The 22,982-nt window shown below is 38.7% G+C and overlaps 4 long non-coding RNA genes and 1 pseudogene across 4 annotated transcripts in view; 4 read left to right on the plus strand and 1 right to left on the minus strand.

Annotated features, from left to right (window-relative positions):
• The window catches only part of LOC149091553 (uncharacterized), a 193,199-nt gene that overhangs the window by 56,846 nt on the left and 113,371 nt on the right, over positions 1 to 22,982 (plus strand). The window lies entirely within an intron of this gene.
• The window catches only part of LOC149091554 (uncharacterized), a 105,556-nt gene that overhangs the window by 34,438 nt on the left and 48,136 nt on the right, over positions 1 to 22,982 (plus strand). The gene's annotated exons all lie outside the window — the stretch shown is intronic.
• On the plus strand, positions 12,878 to 13,503 carry LOC149091555 (uncharacterized). The gene is made up of 2 exons (XR_016196745.1): positions 12,878 to 13,070; positions 13,272 to 13,503. It is a non-coding gene; the product is annotated as an uncharacterized LOC149091555 (long non-coding RNA).
• On the minus strand, positions 14,527 to 16,017 carry LOC149091556 (uncharacterized; annotated as a pseudogene).
• Positions 21,917 to 22,590, plus strand: LOC149091557 (uncharacterized). The gene is made up of 3 exons (XR_016196819.1): positions 21,917 to 22,051; positions 22,156 to 22,254; positions 22,285 to 22,590. It is a non-coding gene; the product is annotated as an uncharacterized LOC149091557 (long non-coding RNA).

Here is a 22,982-nt window from a genome sequence, read left to right on the forward strand (position 1 = left end):
TTAAATATTACCTTTCATTCAGAAACACATCCGCTTATACTAACAAAATACTAACTATTTATAGCCAATCCAACTAACCTAATACGACCAGCAGTACATGGACATAGATGAACGACCAACTTTTGCGACAATTAACACCAATAACGACGAACATAACCAAAGCCAGCAGCAGAGAGCAACAAGTAGACAGGCTATGTACAAAAATAATAGAAATGGGGAAACAAATTCTATCGAAAACCATATCGACCAAATTATTAATGACAGATTGACGACAATATTAGACAACATGAGTGTAAATATCAATGCTAGCGATTTTGCTGAGGCAGCCGCCTATACATTTCCTAACTTAGATTGCGTCCCGGACATAGTAAAAGGTGTGAGGGAATTTTCAGGATATCCAGTTGAGTTTAGCTCCTGGAAAAATGGTTTAGACAGGATACTGGAGGCTTACTCTAGTATCAAATGATCACCAAAATACTTCGGTATTCTACAAACGATCCGTAGCAATATAACGCACCACGCAGACCAAGTATTGGACTTCCCCCTGAGCTGGGAGGCAATCGCTCGATGCCTTACTCTGCGACCTAAGTACATTTGAATACCAACTAACTACTATGACGCAAAATGGACAGCAGACAGTTGAGAAATTTTACCATAATATTTACAAGTCCTATCTTTGATCCTTAATAAGGTTAGCTGTATAAATTTAAACAGACAAACCGAGGTGGTTATGACAAAATCCTATAGGGATAGAGCATTGGATACGTTTGTAAGAGGACTACGTGGCAATTTACCACGCCTTCGGCATCAAGGAACCAACTGACTTGCCACAAGCCTTGTGCTTAAGTGCTTATGTGCTTAAAGTTAGAAAACAAAACTTATATAACAATATATTCAAATAATAGACAGCAAAACGTGAAATTCAGAAACATAGACCAGAATCCAATTCCGGCACCTCGCAGGTTCATCCCGACTCCATAAAGCAAAACAAGTTATAGACTTCCGACATATCTTCCATATCAGAATCACCTCCGATTTCTTCACGAAGACCAGTACCACAACCTGGACCATCCTAAAGTTATAACCAGTTACAGCCCAGTCAATTCCAAAGACCACTAAACCAATTTGGCTATCAACCACAATACTGGTCACAACCAAACCAACCCAACCAATATCGACAGACAGAACCAATAGCCCTCGTCCTACTGCTGCTAAGCCAGCAGAACCAATGGACGTAGATCGTAGTATGCAAACGAAGTTGATCAACTATATGAACAGACCTCACTTTAAGAACGGCAAAAGGCCACCATTCCCCGCAAACCAAGATGGGAAAAGACAAAGGCTCTTTAACACTGAGGGAGCAGAATGCCAGGAACAAAACGAACAAAGCTATGCTGAGGCATAAGCCACTATGACGGACTATGAAAGGTACGAGCAAGAAATGAAGCTAATAACCAGGAGGAATACGACACGAGCTTGACAGAGTATATGAAGCAAGCAAACGCAAAGAACAAACCAGAAACCACACAATACCCCCATACAGATTTTAATTTTTTAGAATGAACGACTCCTCGCTGCCCAATTTCGAAACATTCAAAATTCTTATCGATACTGGCTCAAACAAAAAGTAATTATTCACACCCCATCAGCAGTTTAGTAGTTAAGTTTAGCTCTAATACTATAGAAAGTTCCGTTTCTCTCGATTCGATTCTAGCTCTTATACTTTAGGAAATATAAACTTTTGCGGCTTGCAATATCCTTAAAAGATGAAGTGAATAGACAAATCCAAGAGCTGCTAGATAATGGCATTATTCGACCTTCACGGTCACCTTATAACTCACGAGTATGGATAGTTCCTAAGAAACTAGATGCATCCGGTGAAAGGAAATATCGAATGGCCATAGACTATCGAAAACTCAATAAAGTTATTTTTTTTTATTTTTTTTTTTTTTTAGTTTTATTGCAGCTTTTGTCTTAAGCTCTATAGCGCATTATGAGGGTACCTTAACTATTGAAGTGGCTAAATGCCTTTATTGCTAGAAGTTACATTAGTTTAGGTCACTTCTCAGTTTCAGGGGCTGTGAACTTTGAACTTTCTGGATGTGCTGTAATCGAGCAGTGAGAGAAGAAAAAGAACGGGTGCATGACAAAATTTTAGGTTGTTGTTGCGCGACAAAAGTTTTGTATGTACCAGTAAACTGTGTAGCTTAAGTAGAAGCTCTAAAGCCATAGCAACGAGCAATTTGTCAACCAACGAAACGTAATCAATTGGTAATCGATATGCAAATTCACAGCTGATTGGGCTGCATAATAATTCTAAAAACGAAAAAATATAAGCCAGGAACCACTAACGTAGTAGCAGATGCATTATCAGGAAGCCCAACCAGAACCCAGAAACGACTTGACCGAGGCTTATTAACGGTTTATTTACTCCAGGGCATATCATGGGTAAAATACAAGAATTCTAACCACTTCTCTTTTCTAATTATAAAATACGATATACCCAAAAAAGGGTAGAAGACATTACAAACATCAATGAACAGAATAAAATCATTACACAAGAACATAGACGGGTACATAGAAATGCATCAGAAAATAAAGCCCAAAAATTCTAGAAAAATTTTTCTTCCCACAATTACTAAAAAAAGTTAAAGAAACTAAAAAGTCATGTTCAACATTTAGAGAGTCAAAATATAATAGACACCGCTCAAATCTTGGGATGCAAGCAACACCAATTCCCAAATATTCAGGCGAAATCATTCACATAGACATTTATATAACAGAAAATAAGACCCTTTTAACTAGCATTGATAAATACTCAAAATACGTTCAAGTCAAGGTTTTATATTCAAGAGCCGCGGAAGATATAACAATCCCATTAAAAGAAATCCTAATTGCATTCGGCATGCCCAAAACTGAAGTTATCGACAACGAACGAGCTCTAAATTCAGCCTTAATAAAGTTCTTGGTGCAAGACCAACTAGGTATCGAAGCTTATACAACTCCTTCTTATAGCTCAACAAGTAACGAACAAATAGAGAGATTTCACTCCACTCTGTCGGAAATAATGACTTACTTAAAAAAAGACCATAAAGATATGAGTTTTACAGATACACTCTTTAAAGCAGTACAAGAATATAATGCCTTTTACCATTCAGTTACTAAAAGAAAACCAATAAAGATATTTTTCGGCACAACAGTTCAGGATAACATAGAAAAAAAGGAAATAAATAGGAAAATAATATCCAACAAATTATTAGATAAAACAAAATCCGATTTAAGTTACCACAATAGAGAGAGACAGAAAACCAAACGAGACAAAACCAAAACTCACACCCAGATACAAAATAGAAACGGTAGCAAAAAACAGGAATTCAACCATCAGAACAGTTTCAGGAAAAAGCAGTACAAGAATATAACGCCTCTTACCATTCAGTTACTAAAAGAAAACCAATAGATATATTTTCGACACAACAGTTCAGGATAATCGTCGTCACGCCTGACGGATAACTCATGGTCACACCTGACGAATAACACATCGTCACATCTGACGGATAGCACATCGTCTCTCTTAGACGGATAACTCTCAGTGACACAACGCTGTCGCCCCGCTAAAACGGTACTTCTTAAGCGACAACATGCGAATATTGGCTGATAAAATATGATGAAATCAATTCTTGGAAAATAGCCGAAAACTACAACTACGCTCGTACAACCTCATTACACACCGACACTACAATCACACGCACAAGTACGAAGGCATACAGAAAAGGGAAAATATGCGAGTAGGTAGTAAGCTCAATTACAGTGCGCACCAACATATTATGACTACTTGCTTGGACACGACCATCCTGACTTTAACACATCCTCGTGTATGAAATAATAACATTAAGGTCTTTCTTTTCTTGTTCCTTTAAATTTCTTTTTTTTTTCTAACAATACATTTCAATTCAATTCATACAAAACATCAGGTTTTATTACTACAATACTTTAACATAATTATAATTTTTATTTATTATTATACTTATATTTTATAAGTAGTTATGTCAGCATTCTTCTTTAAACATTATTTACTCCATTCCATTCAACATTATATAATCAAATGCCCCACACGCCATGATCAAAACTAACTTCAGTATGTTTTGCACTTGTGCTTGCATTATTATATAACCAAGTACTCTGCCATTTTCTTTGGCCAGCCGTACTCTTCACTCTCTTTAGTGATTTCACTCTTCTTCACTTTCTTTAGTGACTTCTTCATTCTCAACATTTTTATTTTCACTGTCCTTACCGTTTTCAGCTGTATTATCAATCTCAACAATATTATTATAATCATCTCACACATTCAATTCTTCGGGCACTTGCCCTCTGGCAATGCTCCTTCATGAGCATATTTGTTATTTCGTTTTCTAGTTAGAGACCTTCAAATGTACCTGTCACCCTCTAGGACTCTGATTATTTCAAAAGGCCCCTTAAACTTTGGACTCAATTTAGTTTGATGCCTTTTTTCACTTTTTAGTAGCACAAAATCACCAACTTTGTGTCTAATTACTTTCGCCTTCTTTTTATCAAATCGTTCCTTGTTATAAACTGCGGTAGATAAAACATTCTTTTCAGCCTGTGCTCTTACGTTTGGCAGATCAACCTCATGCTCAATGTCACTAGGTGGGAGTAATCCAAATGGACCTTTCCCATTTCCACACTTCGTCACACAGTTAGTTGTACAATTGATGGCCAACTGCACCTCTCCTAACACATTCTGCCAAGATTGAGTCCAGTTTCAACCGCAGTCAACATATTTTTTAACGTGCTCATGGTTCGTTCCACTTGGCCATTAGCTCGGCTAGCACCGGTACTAATCATTTTCTTATCTGCACAAAATTGACTAAGCTTTGCACCCGTGAAACACATTCCCTGGTCAGCTATTATTCGGTTTGGTACTCCAAACAAGTGAACAGCGGATTGGACAGCATTTATCCAACTTGCACTATCTAATTTAAGGCTATGACTAAGATAGACATACTTGGTAAACGCGTCTACTTGAACGATAACATGTTATTCCGATAACATGATCAGTTTTGCCACTTAATTTTCCAGTTATATCGATATGGATAGTGTGCCAAGGAATATTGATTTTTGGTATTGGATGTAATTCACCTTGTATTTTGCCTGATGATGATTTGGACATTTTACAAGTGATACGGTTATAAACGAATTTTCGAACATATTTTGCCATATTGCCAAACCAAAAAAATCTAGTGTCTTCTCCCCACCTAAATGCATTATTGACTCGTGTACTTGATTTATAACGGACCATCTAAATGCACGTGGCACCACTGGTAAACAACGTGTTCTGCCATTTCTTTGTATTTTCCGGTGAAGAACTTCTGCCCTTAGCTCAAAGGTTTTCACAATGTTTTCAGCAAGAGAAAAATCTTTTAATTTATTTTTCTCAATTTCGGCTATGTCCGAGTCTTGACGCTGTTCAGCAATAAGATAATCACAAATGCATTAGAAGATAATCACAAATGCATAAATGAACATTCTGGAATCTCCTGGAATCTCATTCTCCGCAATCGAACGTCTGCCCGTAAGGTGCTGCGGCGCTGTACTGCTGCACGAATTACCATCTCTGCTCCCCTCGAGATGTCACCCCCGAAGCCACCAAGCCTTTAAACTGAGTCGGCACTTGGCTATCATGTGGACGATGTCGCCTAGCAGTTCCGCTTTGGTTAGAAGTCAACAACTTTACATTGTGTCTACAATGTAAAGACTTCACATAGCAATAGTCGAATTGCAACACACAAAATTCGATGCGTCGGCATTCTGCCGACGAAAAAGCTGGCTTGGGAAGTCTTATGTATGTACATATAAGCATTTTTATTTTGTACTGCTACTTTAGTCTTATTCTGAAGACAACCGAAAGAAGTTTATTAAAATAAATTATACTCATTGAACATCCAACTTGGAGATATTGTTATTATTTAACTCTGATTAAACGATTCCGGAGGATCTAGCTACATCCCTGTCATCAAACCAGCACTCTGAAACTGGTAACTGGCGCAGCCGATCTACAAGAACCCACCACGAGGAAAGGCATCATATTAGTTGTTACCATGCAAGTTATATATGTATATGTAATTGAAAAGAAAAGAAAATAAAAAATACTTAAAGAAATAAAATGTTTAAAACGAAGAAAATAAAAAAAAGAGGAAGAAAAGAGAAGTAATATGAGTGAATAATGCAAAAGCTCTATATACATATACATATGTATGTATATATACACACATAAAATACCTACATAAAAGCAACACATATGTATATGTACATATACATAAATAAGACGCGGTTCGATACAACGAACATAAAGAACGTGTTGTGATGCTCGAACAAAGTTGTGCACTCCAAACTTGTCGGTCGAACCAATTTTGGATGACATACGACTCGTCGCACAGACATGTTCAAGCCGCACATAACAATATCACTGACCAGAGAACACATAGACTAGACATGTAGAACAAATTTTTCTACACCTCGACACTGTTAAGTTGAGGTACCACTATTCTTCGTATTTGCTCGGCTCGGTCGCTGGAGGTTCAAGCAGTGAAAATGCTGCACGTCAAAAACAGTGCGCTATGAGCGCTCAACCGAAATGGTCCCGATTCCGTATGAAGCACAGCTCTGTGCCATTTGTCCTACTCTCTCTCTCTCAGTCCCTCTCTCTCGCTCTCTATGGTCGCTGAAATCATCACTCTCAGCCGCGAACAAAAATTTCAATTTTTGTTCGCGACGATCCCAGCTCTTTCCGTTTGTGTGAAGGGTATACCGAAATTTGTAAAGCGTTTGCCACGTTCATACAAAATGCTAGCTTTTTCATGATAATTTCTAAAAAGGGTATGAAAGCGTTGATGCTCATAATGAAAATATTTCCGCGATGAGCATGCACACACACACTCTCCCTTGCTACATGTACTATGAGAATTGGTATGCTTGTGTGCGAAGCTCTTGCTGCCTGTAGCAATTTTAAGTCCCCGCATTTGCATTTGGTTGATCTTGTGAAATGCTCACATACATACATACATATGTATATATGTACATTTGATTGTGTGTACGCATGCGATGCGATGGTCACAATTATGGAATAGCACTTGTGGAAGCATTTGTTTGCCTATTTGCCATTACATGTGCGTGTGTGTATGTGCGTGTGTGTATGTGCATGTGTGTATGTGCATGTATGTATGTGCATGTGTGTATGCATGGGACTTGAACATTGGCGTTCATGTGTGTATGCATGGGACGTGAACTTTGGCTGCCTACCTCAACTAAGAATTGTCTGAATGATTTTGGGTTCGAAATGAAGAGGCGCGCTTATACATACATACATATGTATGTATGTATTTATGTAAGTAGCTGATTAACTAAAGTGACAAGTACATATGCCAATTCTTTGTGGCACTGTGACCGGCGAATAACTCATACTGTATGTGTATGTGTGTAGTATAGTTACTGGCGGGTAACTCGCGCTCATATTTAAGCACCTGGATTTAATTTTAATGATCGTGGGTTGGCTATCAGAAGGAATTAAAAAAAAAGTTTAGTACCTTATTAAGCTCAGTATACGAAATGGGATGCAATTTTCGATCCCTTGTACCTGTTCCTATATTTACATACATATACAGGTGCAAGCCAATAAAAGAAAATTCTAAAAAGAATTGGCATATGCACTTGTCACTTTAGTTAATCAGCTACTTACAAATGGCACAAATCTGTGCTTCATACGGAATCGGGACCATTTCGGTTGAGCGCTCATAGCGCACTGTTTTTGACGTGCAGCATTTTCACTGCTTGAACCTCCAGCGACCGAGCCGAGCAAATACGAAGAATAGTGGTACCTCAACTTAACAGTGTCGAGGTGTAGAAAAATTTGTTCTACATGTCTAGTCTATGTGTTCTCTGGTCAGTGACAATATATACAAAAGCAAAAACAAATCCAGAGCTTTCGGTTCACGTTGGCTGTTGTGTGACGTCGTACTCTCAGGCAGTGCTGCCAATTTAGCTATTTTCCCACTAGATCTAGTTGGCTGCAACAGGGAAATGCGGGCTAAATTGTGAACTAGCGGCTAGTGGCTATTTTTCAAGAAAAACTTGCCTTATTTTATGTCTTTGAAACATTTGGTAACTAGTGAATTTTTATGCTCAATGATGCCACATTTTCATACGAATAGTATTTTTTCGTTTAAATGGCAAAACACATCGATAAGTCAAATGAGCATTCAATCTTATCGATGCTGTGAAGTCTACCGAAGCGTCTTTTATGCCATCACTAAAAGGGAATTTCCCAATTTTTAAATCGCGAGCGAAAAGTCGTTAATAATGCCAAACATTTATAAGCAAAAACCGCGTATGACATGGATGCAAGATCCTGCATTTAAAGATTGGTTGACTTTAGATGCAGCTGATGAGGGCAAATGTTATTGCAAATACTGCAAAACCATCATTAATGCTAAGCTTTCAGACTTGCACCGTGCAAGTTGAACGCACATGCTAAGACTGCTAAACACAAGTCAAATTCAGCGGCTTTCGCACAGCCTAACAAACTACCATTTGATTCTTCAATCTCAATCTCGAAAACTTGCGATCAAGAAGCGGGACTGTGTTTGTATATTGCAACAATAAACCTGTGGACCATTTAGGATTGCTGTTCAAAGAAAAGTTTCAGGATGCCAATCTTTTAAAGCTCCATAGGACAAAGTGCACAAGCATAATCAAAAACGTTTTAGCTCCTCACTTCATAGAACTACTGAGGGAAGACATCGGTGATGCGAAGTATTGTTTATTGATTGATGAGAGTATCGATATAAATATATCGATTTTTAAAAAATATGTAATACCTGATTAAGTTCATTAAGCTAATGGAATGCAATCCCTTGCACCTGTTATTATATATACATGCATGCAAGTAAAAAAACTTATACGCTGTATTGACAAGTGCATATCAAGCATTCATTGAAATGAAATCAGGTGCTTAAATATAAGCGCGAGTTACTCGCCAGTCAATATACTACACACATGCACTTGTCGCTTTAGCTAGTCAATAAAGCTACAAAAGCCCAAAATCGTTCACATCATTCTAAGTTGAGGCAGGCACACGCCAATGTTCATCTCCCAAGCACACATGCCCATACACACACGCACATATGAAATCACATAGGCATAGAAATGCTTCTACAAGTGATCTCCCATAATTGTAAGCATCCCAGCCCATGCGTACACACAATCAAATGTATATATGTACATACATATGTACGTATGTATGTATGTGAGCACTTCACAAGATCGACCAAATGCAAATGCTGGGATTTAAAATTGCTACTGGCAGCAAGAGCTTCGCACACAGGCACACAAATGCTCATAGTACATGTAGCAAGGGAGAGTGTGTGCGTGCACGCTCGTCGCGAAAGCATTTTCACTATGAGCACCAACGCTTTCATACCCTTTCCACAAATAAAATCGAAAACACATATACATATTTTGTACGAGCTTGGCAAACAGTTTGATAAGTTCGGTATACTCTTCACACAGAAGGGAAGGCATGGGTTCTTGCTGCGAAGAAATTTCAATTTTCGTGAGCTGGCAGCTCAGAGCTGCTGCTTGTGCTCACATGCATACACACATATACACATTTGAGAGAGCAAAGAGCATCGAGAGAGAGAGAGAGCAAGGGAAACATTGAGCGCAGAGGGATCTTTTGTTCAACCATCGACCATCTCGGTCGAGCGCATAAAGCGAAATGATTGTGCTCTCGCATATTTTTGTAGTCCGGCCCCTAAAAGTGATGAGCCGAGCAAATACGAAGTTGACTGGGAGATTACCCTCGAAAATAAGTGTGCAAAACACTTTACACTACGTGTCCGGTCTATGTGCTCTCTGGTTAGTGATATAAGTGTGTATAAGACTCTTGGTAAGTAATAATTCTAATCATTCTGAAAAACAATATTATTCTTAACAAGTAAGAAAGCTCTAGTCGAGACTGCTCGACTACGAGATCCCCTGAACCCTTCGAGCAACTAATATTTCAATATTAATTCGCACATACACACGCACACACACACACACACACACACACACACACACACACACACACACACACACACACACACACACACACACACACACACACACACACACGCATATACAGGCGATTGCGCTTGGGTTGCGCTGCAGTGTTGGCGATATTACTTATTTGTGGAATAATTTAATTTCTAGACGTACGATCATAATGAAACTTTCAGAACGTAATCATGATGTTTAAATGTATGTGTATACCGTGCTCAAGTCTCTAGTATTTGATATACGACTTCTACAAAGATGAGGGTGAGGTGGTGGATATAGGGGCGGTGGGTAAATTTTAACAAAAACCGAAATTGTATAAAATACGTCTTAATATATATTTAAAATTTGGACACTCTAATAAACAAAAAAAAATATATATATATTCTAACGGTTTTTTTTAGCTACGAAGAAATATTTCTAGCTATTTCTAGCCTTTTTTCAAAGGCTAATTTAGCGTTTGAGGTTGCGCGTGTGAGGTTTGCGCAGACTTGTGCGTTCCAAACTTGTTGGTCGAACCAGTGTTGGACCAGTGTACGACATACGTTGCACAGGAATGCAAATACCTCACATATACTAACAGATGTATACGAACCAAACCAATAAATTGCAATACAATCGGAGTTCGGACGCGTTTGATCGGATATATATCTATTAAACAACAACATACGTTTGAGTCGAGTGGAATGGTATATGTTGCGGCTGGCCGTTACTTCAGTGCGATTTATCGAGTCCGGCCACAACATCGACTAGTGTCTACTATTTTAAGCTCACGTAGTCCAAACAATATATACAAAAAAAAAAAAAAAAAATAAATAAATAAATAATAATAATAAAATAAATAAACAAGTAAGAAGACTCTAGTCGAGACTGCTCGTCTAGGAGATACCCTGAACCCTCCAAGCTGATATTCTTATCATTCTGCACTTCTTTTATGCACGCACACATACATACACATGCATCCACCCTCACGCGCCCGCGCTCTGCTAACTGCGCAGTAAGCAGCGACTGCGCTTGGGCTGTGCTGCAGTGTGGGCAATAGTATGAGAATTTACTTGGTGAATAACTTCTTTTGAAATTCAGGGCGTAATTATATGGTCAAAATGTGTGTACATTCCAAAGCACAAGTCTCTAGTACTTGAAATAGGTTTTTTTTAGAAATTGGGGGCGAAGGAGGCGTGGTATCCAAATATGATTACAAAATGTTTGTATTCATCATATGTATATACACAGTAAATCTGAAGTCTCCACGTCTAATAGTACTCCGACGAGGCTTAAAAAACAAAATCAATTTTTCGATTATTCTCGATAAAAAAGTTATCGGATGAGTTATCGAAAAAATAAGCAAACGCGTACTGCGTATGGTGTACACGAGTATGCACACAAAATTTCAGCTCTCTAGCTCTTATATCTTCTGAGATCTCGAGGTTCATACGGACAGACGGACGGACAGACGGACGGACAGACGGACAGGGCTATATCGACTCAGCTCGTCGTGCTGATCAAGAATATATATGCTTTATGGGGTCTGCGATGATTCCTTCTGCCCATTACAGACTTTTCACAAAACCATTATTCCCTGATTTCCAATTTTCAAAGCCCGAACAGGAGTTTGCGGAACCAAATGAAGCGCTCCCGTATAATACCAATGTCATTGCAACCATTAGAACAGAAGACGAAAATCCCATATATTCAAAATTATATCCATATCCAATGGGCGTTTCAGAATTCGTAAACACAGAAACTCAAGATCTCTTGAAAAACAATATAATAATACCGTCTCAGTCACCGATGAACAGGGAAGAAAAAAGAAACGTTTAGTCATAGACTTCAGGAAACTAAACAAAATAAGTAAGAACGTTGCAGTCGGGCGCTACCGATTGCGGAATACTGTAAGGCGGCCTTTTTGCCCACCTTACATGTTGAGTTATAGTTGTTAAGTTCATATGAGATTTGTAGCAAGTAGGTTAATGAATTGAATCGAAGTAAATCATAGTCGTTGAGTTTTGTAGCAAGTAGGTTAATGAATTGAATCGAAGTAAATCATAGTCGTTGAGTTTTGTAGCAAGTAAGTTAATGAATTGAATTGAAATGAGTTATAGTCGTTTAGTTTATATTATATTTGAAGCGACTAAGTTGATGAATTGAATTGAATTGTATTTGGTTGATTTTTATAGTTGTTAAATTTGTTATAGTTGTAGTTGTTAAATTGTTATAATTAAGTTGGGTTGGGTTAATTTTTGTAGCCGTTAAGTTAATATCTTATAGTTGTGGTATATTTTTGGTAGATAATAAGTTAGATAGTAAGCAGGCTAAGCGTTAGTTTGTAAGATAATTAAGTAGATATAGGTGCCATAGCTATTAACTCTAGACAGTAAGCAAAATTCAAATTAGTGGGCGGGCACGCGATCAGCGATGCAACCGTGCGGCTTGAAAGCTCGCGACTGTGGATTGCATTGCTGGTTGCGTGGTGAAATCTAGAGAGCGGGAGGAGAAGCTTGAAAGCTGCACACAGACTTCAGTGAGTTTTCAGCTCTCGGTTTGAGCGGTCGAAAAATAAAAAGATAAAGGAAAAGGAAATCAAAGAGAACTGATAGGTGCAGGGTAGAAGGTATAAGGTAATATTGGAAATAAAAATAAGAAAAGTATATAGTAACAGTTGCGCACTTATTTGTAGTTAGTATGCTAACAATAATTCACTAGCAATTATAACAATACTAACAGGTAGTTATAACGAGGTCCAACCCCGTTCGCCATACGGTTAAAACTCTGGCATGCAAAAATCGCGTGGTCTGGAGTGAACGCCGGCGACAACGCTGGGCGTTCCTCGATCCGCGGTCTACCAATCATAGTAGCCCTACTAATACCCCGCAATACGTCTTTGCAACCACGACCCCAGCGATCTTGAGTGCGCTTGATCGCGCCACTCGATCGCTGCAGCCTTCCCACGTGCGAACGTGGTCGGCGAGTTCAGGCTGCGTGGCCGTTTGATACGGAATAACTCCCCCTCCCTCTCCTATTTCTCTAACCACGTAAAGTCCCGTATCTACTTACAAATTTCTTGTGAGTTATGGCCCTGGGCAGACTGAGACTCTGACCCCGGCTGGAAAACAAATGTAACCTTACAAGTGGCGCCCGAGCAGGGACGCGGGGCTAGAGAGAGTGTGGTATACGGGCGGCATAAAAACCCGCCGGCATACCCAAATAGAGGTGACGGGTAATAGAGGTGATTGTGTAGTTATTTGGCGGTTAATTTGAATATAGACAGTGTGCGCATAAAAGCAGCAAAAGGCAAGAACATACATGAAAAAGTGCGAGAATTAAAAGTGAAGACACCCTACGACGGCCGCGGGGTCGGGGGGTCAGAAATTTCGGGAAGCGTCGAGCGAAAAACGGGACTAGAAAACCGTTGCGGCGCCGAAAAGTACAGTGCGCGCGAAAATATTACGCAGAAGCGTAAAACCGGAAACGCATGTGCATAAGCATGTGCACGCGGGGGGACAGCGTAGCGAGCGTCGCCGAAATGAAGCAACGAGAAGTGGTAAGAGCAGAGTGTGTATGCACACATCGAAAGTAAGTAACAGAGGGCAAAAAGAAAAAAAAGGGCGGTCATAGTGAACGAAAGTAAAAATCAAGAAGATCATTGGTGCCGCTGCAATTGCATCAAAGAGTTAATAAGTGAACAGAAAAGTGGTTATAAATAAAGTAAGAGGAGAAGTGAAAGCATTTAGTGCCGACGGCAAGCGAATATACCCGCCATAAAAAGTGTAGTTGTGAAAAAGAAACAGTCAAGAAAACGCGCGTAGTCAAGGGTGCAAGTGTGCATATATATACGTGAGTGAATGTAAGGATTAGCGGGGAGAGAACGAAAAGTGAAATAGTGAAGTGTATATATGTGTGTGCGCATAGACGAGGGCGCATACGTATGTATATGTATGTATGTATATATATATTTATATATATATATATATATAAATTAAATAAGCGAAAGCGGTTTTTATATAAAAAAAAAACGTTTATTTACTTTCGGAGTTTGATTAGAACTGACTTAAGAATAATTATACAAGTACTATTTATATTAAAGCTGCCGCTGCTGCTATTGGCGTCGCTGCTGCTATTGGCGTCGCTGCTGCCGTGGTCACTGCTGTTGTTGCTGCTAGGTGTCTTGTGACACGATGGCTCTCACGGTGGTGCTGATCAGTGCGCTGACTCGGCGCTCGTGGCGGAAATGCTCACGTTGGCCAGAATGTGTTTTGGCCAAGTGCATTGATCTTATTAATATTGCTGACGATAGGCTCCCACGGTTGCGGTTGCGTTGCTGTTGTATTCTGCTGACAAAGCGCACGTGTCAAAAGTGCATGCACTGGAGCTGTAATATAATTGGGCCGGTGCAATGCCCTTTTGTAGGGTCTGTCGTTAACTCTTCCCCCCTTAGATGCGGACGTCCTCGGTCGCAATATAGAAAACTTGAGCATTTTCTCTCTTTTCTGCTTCGGATGTTGTGACTTGGCCTGTGGTGGCTGGGGTCTTCCGTTTCAGCAAGTATCCAACTACTGCCATAATTATCAGTAGAGTTCCAGAGAGTGTTATATTGATTGCTGCTCTTGTATCGTTGCTGCTCTCTAGGGTTTCTAATTTTCTTGTATTGTTTAGATTTATTTCCTTGAGCATTTGCAATGAGAGGACTTCATCGATCTTGTTTGTTTCCGCCATGATTTGAAATAGCGGTGGGGTGGCTTCTGCGAAGGACATTACTTTTGATTCGTATACGTCATCTTCGATGCGTATCGTTGAGTTTTCGAATTGTACCAGGAAGGTACCATGGAGCTCTACTTCCTCTTCGTCGATCTTGATTGGTCCATTGAAATCGTTGAGCAATATTGTTCCGACAAACAACTGTTCGTGATTGGGTATGTGTTGATTGTTGATAGCACGGCAGTTTGGAGGTTGGCTTTTCAATAGTGGCAAAGTACAAGTATCATTTCTTAAATCGACTAACTTATTTTTATTACAAATTGTTTTTTCATTGTGCGATTCACATGAGTCTCTTATAGCATAGATTGCGTTTTCGCATTTTACAATATTTTCGAATTTTATTTCATTGATATAGTGTTTTCTTTTAATTGGCTTAATTAACATGGTTGTACAAACTTCATTTGAGATTAAAGGTATGTTGATTATATAGAGTATATTTTTTCCATTACTTGCAATTTTTATTTGGCTAAATTCTAACAATTCTTCTGCATTTAAAAACATGATTTTTTCTCTTTCTAGTATCTGTTCTATTATATTGACTTCAGATTCTGACAATATTATTGAGTTTATTGTATTGGTTTTTGCCCAGTCTATGGCATGAATTAAATTAGTTAAATCGTCTTTAAAGATTTAGAGCTTATATTTAAAAAACGTGATTCTTTCTTCTTGAATATTAGAATGATCTTTTACAATTTTCATTATGTTATTTGAGGTTTGTGTGATTTCGTTGATTCTATCTTGCAATACTCGATTGATGACTACTTGTCTATTATTATTTTCTAATTGTTCATTTATTTTTGAAATTAAAACCTCATGGTCACTGTGGTCCGGTGTACCGGCCAGTCATTTCCATGCTGTTCCCAATGCATTAATTGCTCTTGCCACTCTTATGGAGGGTTTGAGTCTACGCAAGTCATTTCTGACGCTATTTAATTCATAATTTAGCAGTGGGTACATCTGGTGTGAGGTACTTATATTGTTAAGGGTTTCTTCGAAAGTTCCGAAGGTTTTTTCGTATTCTGAAATGTCAAATATGTGAATAATTTTGAATGTTCCGTTCTGCATTGCTGAAGTTCCTGTCTTTATCGGAATTAGTTGAGAGTGTGAGTAGTCGAGGATTGTGGTTATACCCAGACATAGCGGTGCGAATATCCTGTAAGTTGTGTGTAATGGTTGAATTTCTGTTTTCTGCTACAATTTCCTTTTTGTATTTGGGTGTGAGTTTTGAACCTAGGCGATTGTTTACTTTTACATAGACTATCTCCCCTTGTTCGTAAGTTTTGGTTTCCTGTCTCTCTTTATTGTGGTAATTTAAGTCATATTTTTGTTTATCTAGTAGTGTGTTGGATATTATTTTCCTATTCTCTTCTGTTTTTTCTGGGTTATCCTGAACTGTTGTGCCGAAAAATATCTCTATTGGTTTTCTTTTAGTAACTGAATGGTAGGAGGCGTTATATTCCTGTACTGCTTTGAAGAGTGTATCTGTGAAACTCATATCTTTATTGTCTTGTCTTAGGCAGGTCATTATCTCTGACAGGGTGGAGTGAAATCTCTCTATTTGTCCGTTACTTGTTGAGTTATAGGGAGGGGTAGTATAAACTTCGATACCTAGTTGGTCTTGCAGCAAAAACTTTATAGAGGCTGAATTTAAAGCTCGCTCGTTGTCGATTACTACGGTTCTGGGCATGCCGAATGCAATTAGGATTTCTCTTAATGGGATTTTTATATCCTCTGCAGATCTTGAATTTAAAATCTTAACTTGAACGTATTTTGAAAATTTATCGATGCTAGTTAAAATAGTCTTATTTTCTGTTATGTAAATATCTATATGAATGATTTCGCCTGGAAATTTGGGAATTGGTGTTGCTTGAATTGCGGGATGTGGAGGGTGTCTATCATATTTTGATTCTCTGCATGTTAAGCATGATTTTGTAATTTCTTTAACCTTTTTATGTAGTTGTGGGAAGAAAAATTTTTCTAGAATTTATGCTTTATTTTCCGATGCATTTCTGTGTGCTCGTCTATGCTCTTGTGTTATAATTTTGTACTGTTCATCGACGCTCGTAATGTCTTCTACCTTTCTTTGAGTGTATCGTATTTTATAATTGGAAAAGTGAAGTGGGTAGAATTCCTGTATTTTGCCCATTATATGTTCTGGAGTAAATAAGCCGTTAATAAGTCTTGGGTCAAGTCGTTTCTTAAAAATGTCAATTAATTCGTCTTCAGTAAAGTGGGGTTGTGTTACTGTATGCCTATGGTATGTAGGGAAGGGAATTTCGAACTTATAATCGTACTTTTCGCCGATTACTATGAATAGCTGATTCTTGAAAACATTAATAGGTGTTTCTATTGTGGGGATGAGGTTGTGTGATGAACTTTCATCACTCATAACTGTGGTTTCTGTACTATTGACTTCGTTTATTGGGTTCCTTGATAAAGCGTCTGCTACTACGTTAGTGGTTCCTGGTTTATACTTCAACTCGTAATTGAACTCTTCTAAGTAACTCTTCCAACGTTTCAGTTTTCCGTTGTGATTTTTATTACTTAGAGCAAAGGTTATTGGTTGGTGGTCTGTGAATATAATAACTTTGGCAGTTCCATACAAATAAATTCGAAGGTTTTGCAATGCCCAAACTATGGCTAGCATTTCCTTTTCATTTGTTGCATAGTTCTCCTCTGTTTTTGACAATGTTCTTGATATGAAAGTAATGGGTCTGCCTTCTTGTTCAAGGACTGCACCGATTGCGTAATTCGAAGCATCGGTTGTTAAGTGGAATTCTTTGGAGAAGTCTGGGTATTTTAAAATTACGTCATTAGAACAAAGAGTTTGCTTTATTTTGTTGAATGCTTCTATTGCCTTGTTGTCTAGCTTTATCTGTACTTTATCTGATGCTTTTGCTGATATACGACCATCTTCACCTCTGTGGTGAGTTGTAAGGGGTTTAGCTAGTTTTGCATAATCTTTTATGAATCTGCGGTAGTAGCCGGAGAGGCCTAAGAACGATCGTAGTTCTTTAAGTGTTTTGGGTATGGGGAATCTGGAAATCGCTTCAACCTTTTCTGGATTTGTCTTAACGCCACTGTCTGAAATGGTGAATCCTAGGAAATTTACTTCTTTTTTGAAAAATTCACACTTGTCCATTTGGATTTTCATATTAGCGTTAAGTAAAGTCGTGAAGACTTGTTTTAGGTGATGGGCATGTTCGTTTTCAGTTTTGCTGAAAACAATGATGTCATCAATGTAGACATAGCAGATTTTTCCAACATGATCCCTTAGAATATCATCTAAGGCTCTTTGGAATATTGAAGGGGAATCCTTGAGACCAAAAGGTAGTCTTGTAAATTCGTACTTCCCTCCGTTAACAGAAAATGCTGTCTTTTCTATGTCTGTCTCCTTCAAAGGAATTTGGTGGAAACCACTTTTGAGGTCGAGGACCGTGAAGAATTTATTATCCCCTAAGTGGGCTATGATGTCCCCTATTTCTGGCATGGGATATCGATCGGAGATTGTGACCAGATTTAGCTTGCGATAATCAATTACAAGTCGGTATTTCTTTTTTCCTGAGGCATCGGTTTTCTTTGGTACGATCCATACTGGAGCGTTATACGGTGATCTAGAGGGTCTAATGACTCCGTCGTCAAGCATTTCTGATATCTGCTTTTCGACTTCTTGCTTTAGAGCAATAGGATATGGGTAATGCCTGCTGTAAACCGGAGTGTCGGTATTGGTTCGGATCTCTCCTACTACTTTAGTCGTGTAGGTTAATTTTTGCTCTGGGTCTGCAAATAACGGTTTAGCTTCTTGAATTAGTCGATCTATTATGTTTTTCTGGCTATCGGACATATGATTTGTTCGGACCTTTATATTGTTAACTGCTTGTGCATGTAATTGCTTGATTCGGAATTTATTACTGCCATTTACTATTAGGATATCATTCCTGACGTCGATAACAACATTGAGTTGTTTCATTGTATCATTGCCTAGAATGCCATGAAATGTTTTTAGAGTGGGTAATACGAAAAATCTGATTGGAGTGTTGAGGTTAAAAAGATTGAGCAATACATGATGAGTTATGGCTATTTTCCCGCCTATGGAATTAGCGAAAAAAGTTTCTTTGTTCTTTTTTGCGTTGGTTACTAGGGAAGATTGTATGTAATTCTGATTGGAACCTGTATCAATGAGGAAGTTCAGTACCTGTCCGTCCCTCGTTTTGCATTGGAAGTAGGGTAACGAGGAACGATTTAAGCTAAAAAATTGACATCAGACATATCAGCAATTTCTGTGGTTGCTTCATTCTCGTATGGTGTTTCGACGATACCTTGCTCCTCTGCAGCAGCATAGTAGGCCTGTTCACTCATACACTGTTCGTATGCCTCGGCATAAGCTTCGGTGGCGTATGCATTTGCATATGCATTTGCGCTTGGGTTTCCCCAGTATTGATATGAAATTGTCGTTGTTGTTTGAATGGGTTTTCTGCCCTAGAAGATAAGGGTCTCTTCCCAGTGAATTGGTTATTATTTGGCCTATTCATGTAATTCACATTCCTGGTTCTGATAGACGAGTCGACTTCCTGTGGAGCCGGTTGTGGTTTTGGGGCTATTGGTCTTGGTGGTGCGTTAAAGAACTGTAGTGGTTGTTGGTGTATGGGTCTAGGTATGAAACCTGAATTCTGGGGGTTAAACTTAGGCTTTGGTGGGTAATACAGATTCGGATTAACGTTGGTTCGATTTAAGACGTGTGGGCTATTGTGTCGAAATGAAGATTGAGTAATTCTATTTTGATGATTGTACCTCGGAGGAAGCGAAGGGGCTCTTATAGGGTTAACGGAATTCCTAATCGACTGGTTCTCAATCAGTCGGCACAAGTGAAGGGCATGTTTAAGGTCGGTTGGCTCTTTGATGGCTAATAACCTTGGTAAGTCTCCGTTGAGACCTCTGATGAAGGTATCTAATGCTTTGTCCCTATAAATCTTGGTAATAGCTCTTACTGTTTCTGCAGATGAATCATGGTTATTTATCTGATTCAATATTAGAGACAGATGATAATAAACGGCTTGGTAAAATTCGTCTATTGATCGCCCATTTTGCCTAAGAGTGTAGAGTTGGTACTCCAGTGTCTTAAGATCTGCGAAATGGTCAGTGAGACATTGGGATATGGCTTTCCAATTTAGTGGGGTATTATATGCTTCTAACACTGCATCGGCTTCGCCAACTACTTTACTTCTTACTACCATTAAGATACCATAATGCTTTGGTGTTCCCTGTACGGTAGAGTAGGCCTCAAATATCCTGTCTACACTTTTGAGCCATGAAGTGAATTCTGCTCTATTCCCAGAAAAGTCTTTTAAAACTCTTACAACGTCTGGTAACTTGTCTAATTCGTTGATTCGTCCCATATATTCTGGGAGAATCGTCTGATCTTGCTCGACTGAGACGGTCGTAGCTGGGTTAAGTAACTCGTCACCTTTCTCAGACAATATCTTCCTAAGGTATCTCTCTATCGTACTCTCAATTGGTTCGGTCAAGTAAGTTGGTTTTATGGCACCTGTACTGGTGGATGGGAGTGAATTTTCTGGTGGTGGCATGTTTATTTTAGAGAATGCGGTCGTTAGTTCGTCAATGGTCACGGACAGATTCAAAGAGTTTTTATCGAATCGGAAAATGGTGGTGGTTTGTTTTCAGAATATGTTCTTGGAATCTTAGTTTATGTTAGTAAATTCCTACGCGATCAACGCAGTGATCTTCCTGGCTATTATTGTATGGCTTTATGGGACATACGCTATACCGGGCAACTAGATGTCGCTCAGTAGTACAATTTTCAGAGTTTTCTTAAATGCTAAGTGTTAAGGTTCAATATTTCTCTTGTTTTTCTTTTTAATTTTTTGTTGCTTATTTGTTTTTTTTTTTTTTTTCAAAACTTATTCACTATGCTTACAATATAATCATCAGCATCGTTGACTCCCGCGATGATGGTCCGGATTACTCTCTTTCGTCAGATTCCAGTATTAGTGGTGTCTCCGTTACTAAAGATCCTGCGACGCACACTGATTACGCTGTACCCTACGGGCGGACACTTATAGGGTGGCAACAATGTTTTTGACCCACGACCGTACCTCGTTTACGTATTTAGAGTCACTCTTTCACGAACACGGTGTAGCTGCGGATTAGGCACTATTACGGATCGTTCGAATGCTCCCGTTAGCTACGGATTAGGTACTAACGTTTCGATAGTTGCGGATTAGGCACTAAGGATTTTTTCGTCGCGTTCACTAGCAGCTATATTTCGTTATAGGTGCTCTCGCGAACAATAGTTGATACTATGTTTTTCGACGCGTAAACTTTCGAGGATAACAATCGCGGGTCCCTGCTCGGGCGCCAATTAAATAAGCGAAAGCGGTTTTTATATAAAAAAAAAACGTTTATTTACTTTCGGAGTTTGATTAGAACTGACTTAAGAATAATTATACAAGTACTATTTATATTAAAGCTGCCGCTGCTGCTATTGGCGTCGCTGCTGCCGTGGTCACTGCTGTTGTTGCTGCTAGGTGTCTTGTGACACGATGGCTCTCACGGTGGTGCTGATCAGTGCGCTGACTCGGCGCTCGTGGCGGAAATGCTCACGTTGGCCAGAATGTGTTTTGGCCAAGTGCATTGATCTTATTAATATTGCTGACGATAGGCTCCCACGGTTGCGGTTGCGTTGCTGTTGTATTCTGCTGACAAAGCGCACGTGTCAAAAGTGCATGCACTGGAGCTGTGATATAATTGGGCCGGTGCAATGCCCTTGTATTGTAGGGTCTGTCGTTAACTTATATATATATATATATATATATATATATATATATAAGTTAACGACTATATATATATATATATATATATATATATGTATGTATGTATGTATATGCATGTGTGACAATTAGTTAAGAGAGGGTGAGCGGCGGAGTGTATATATGTTTGTGCGTGGGTGCATGCGTGCGTATATATATATATACACGCGAAGCGCTCAGTTAAGAGAGTGAAAAGTGAAGAGTACCATGCGCGCATGGACAGGGGTACATACATACATATGTGCATATGTAGGTGAGAGAACGAATTGAGAGAGAGAGAGCGATCGGCCAAGCGTATGTGTATGATTGTGCACATATGACACTGAGCGATTTTTCGGTATGCTTGCGCATGCGGGGGTGTGTATGTGTGTAATTATGCGCGCATGACACCGGGCGATTTTGGCTGATGCGCATATGACACGAGGCGATTTTGATCGTGAAGTGGACAATTGGCCGAGACCAGTGAGAATAAAAAAATTAAAAAAAAATAAAATAAAATAAAATAAAATAAAATAAAATAAAACGCACTGGAACGGAGCGAAGCGGAAAATAGCAAGGTTAAGTAGGATAGAGCGAAGCGAAGAAAAGCAAGGAAGATAAAACGATGCCAAGTCAAGTGAAGATGAAGTGAGGCGATATGAGATAAAGTGAAGAGAAAATGCGGCAAGAAGAACTGAAGCGGAGTGAATCGGAATAAAAGCGGAGTAATAAAGATAAGAGTAAAGGGAGATAAAAGCAGGCGGAACAAGCAGAGACGGGGAAGTCAAGTAAAGTAACTAGAGTAAAGAGGAGAGGAGTAAGTCGAGTAAAACGGTAGTGAAAGCAAAGCAAGTGGAAGTGAACGAACTAGGATAAAGGCATAAAGTTGAGTTGGATGAGCGAACGGAAAGTGAGAAAAGGAAGGGGAATATGATCAATTAAGAAGTAAAATTGGAAGATAAGAAAAGAAATGAAACAAAGTAAAATAATCTAAACTTGGTTAAGAAAGAACAAAGAAAAGAAATGAAACAAAATAGACTAAGAAGGATAAAGAAAGCGAAATGAAAATGAAGTAAACCAAGAAGGGCAAAGAAAGAGAAGTAAAGTAAATTGAGGAAAATAAAAGTAAAGAAATAAAAGAAAGTACATTAAGAAGAATAAGATAAAAGAGAATAAAATAGATTAAGACCAATAAAGAAAAGTAAACCAAAACTAGAATAAGTGTAATATAAGACAGAATTGTATAAGATAATAAAAATTTGGGAAAAAATATATATATAATAATAAAGAAAAAGTAAAAAAAAAAAAATA

The sequence above is a fragment of the Drosophila navojoa genome, chromosome 4, assembly GCF_054131105.1.
Source record: "Drosophila navojoa isolate 15081-1374.11 chromosome 4, UAZ_NAV_1.0, whole genome shotgun sequence".
NCBI classification, from domain to species: domain Eukaryota; kingdom Metazoa; phylum Arthropoda; class Insecta; order Diptera; family Drosophilidae; genus Drosophila; species Drosophila navojoa.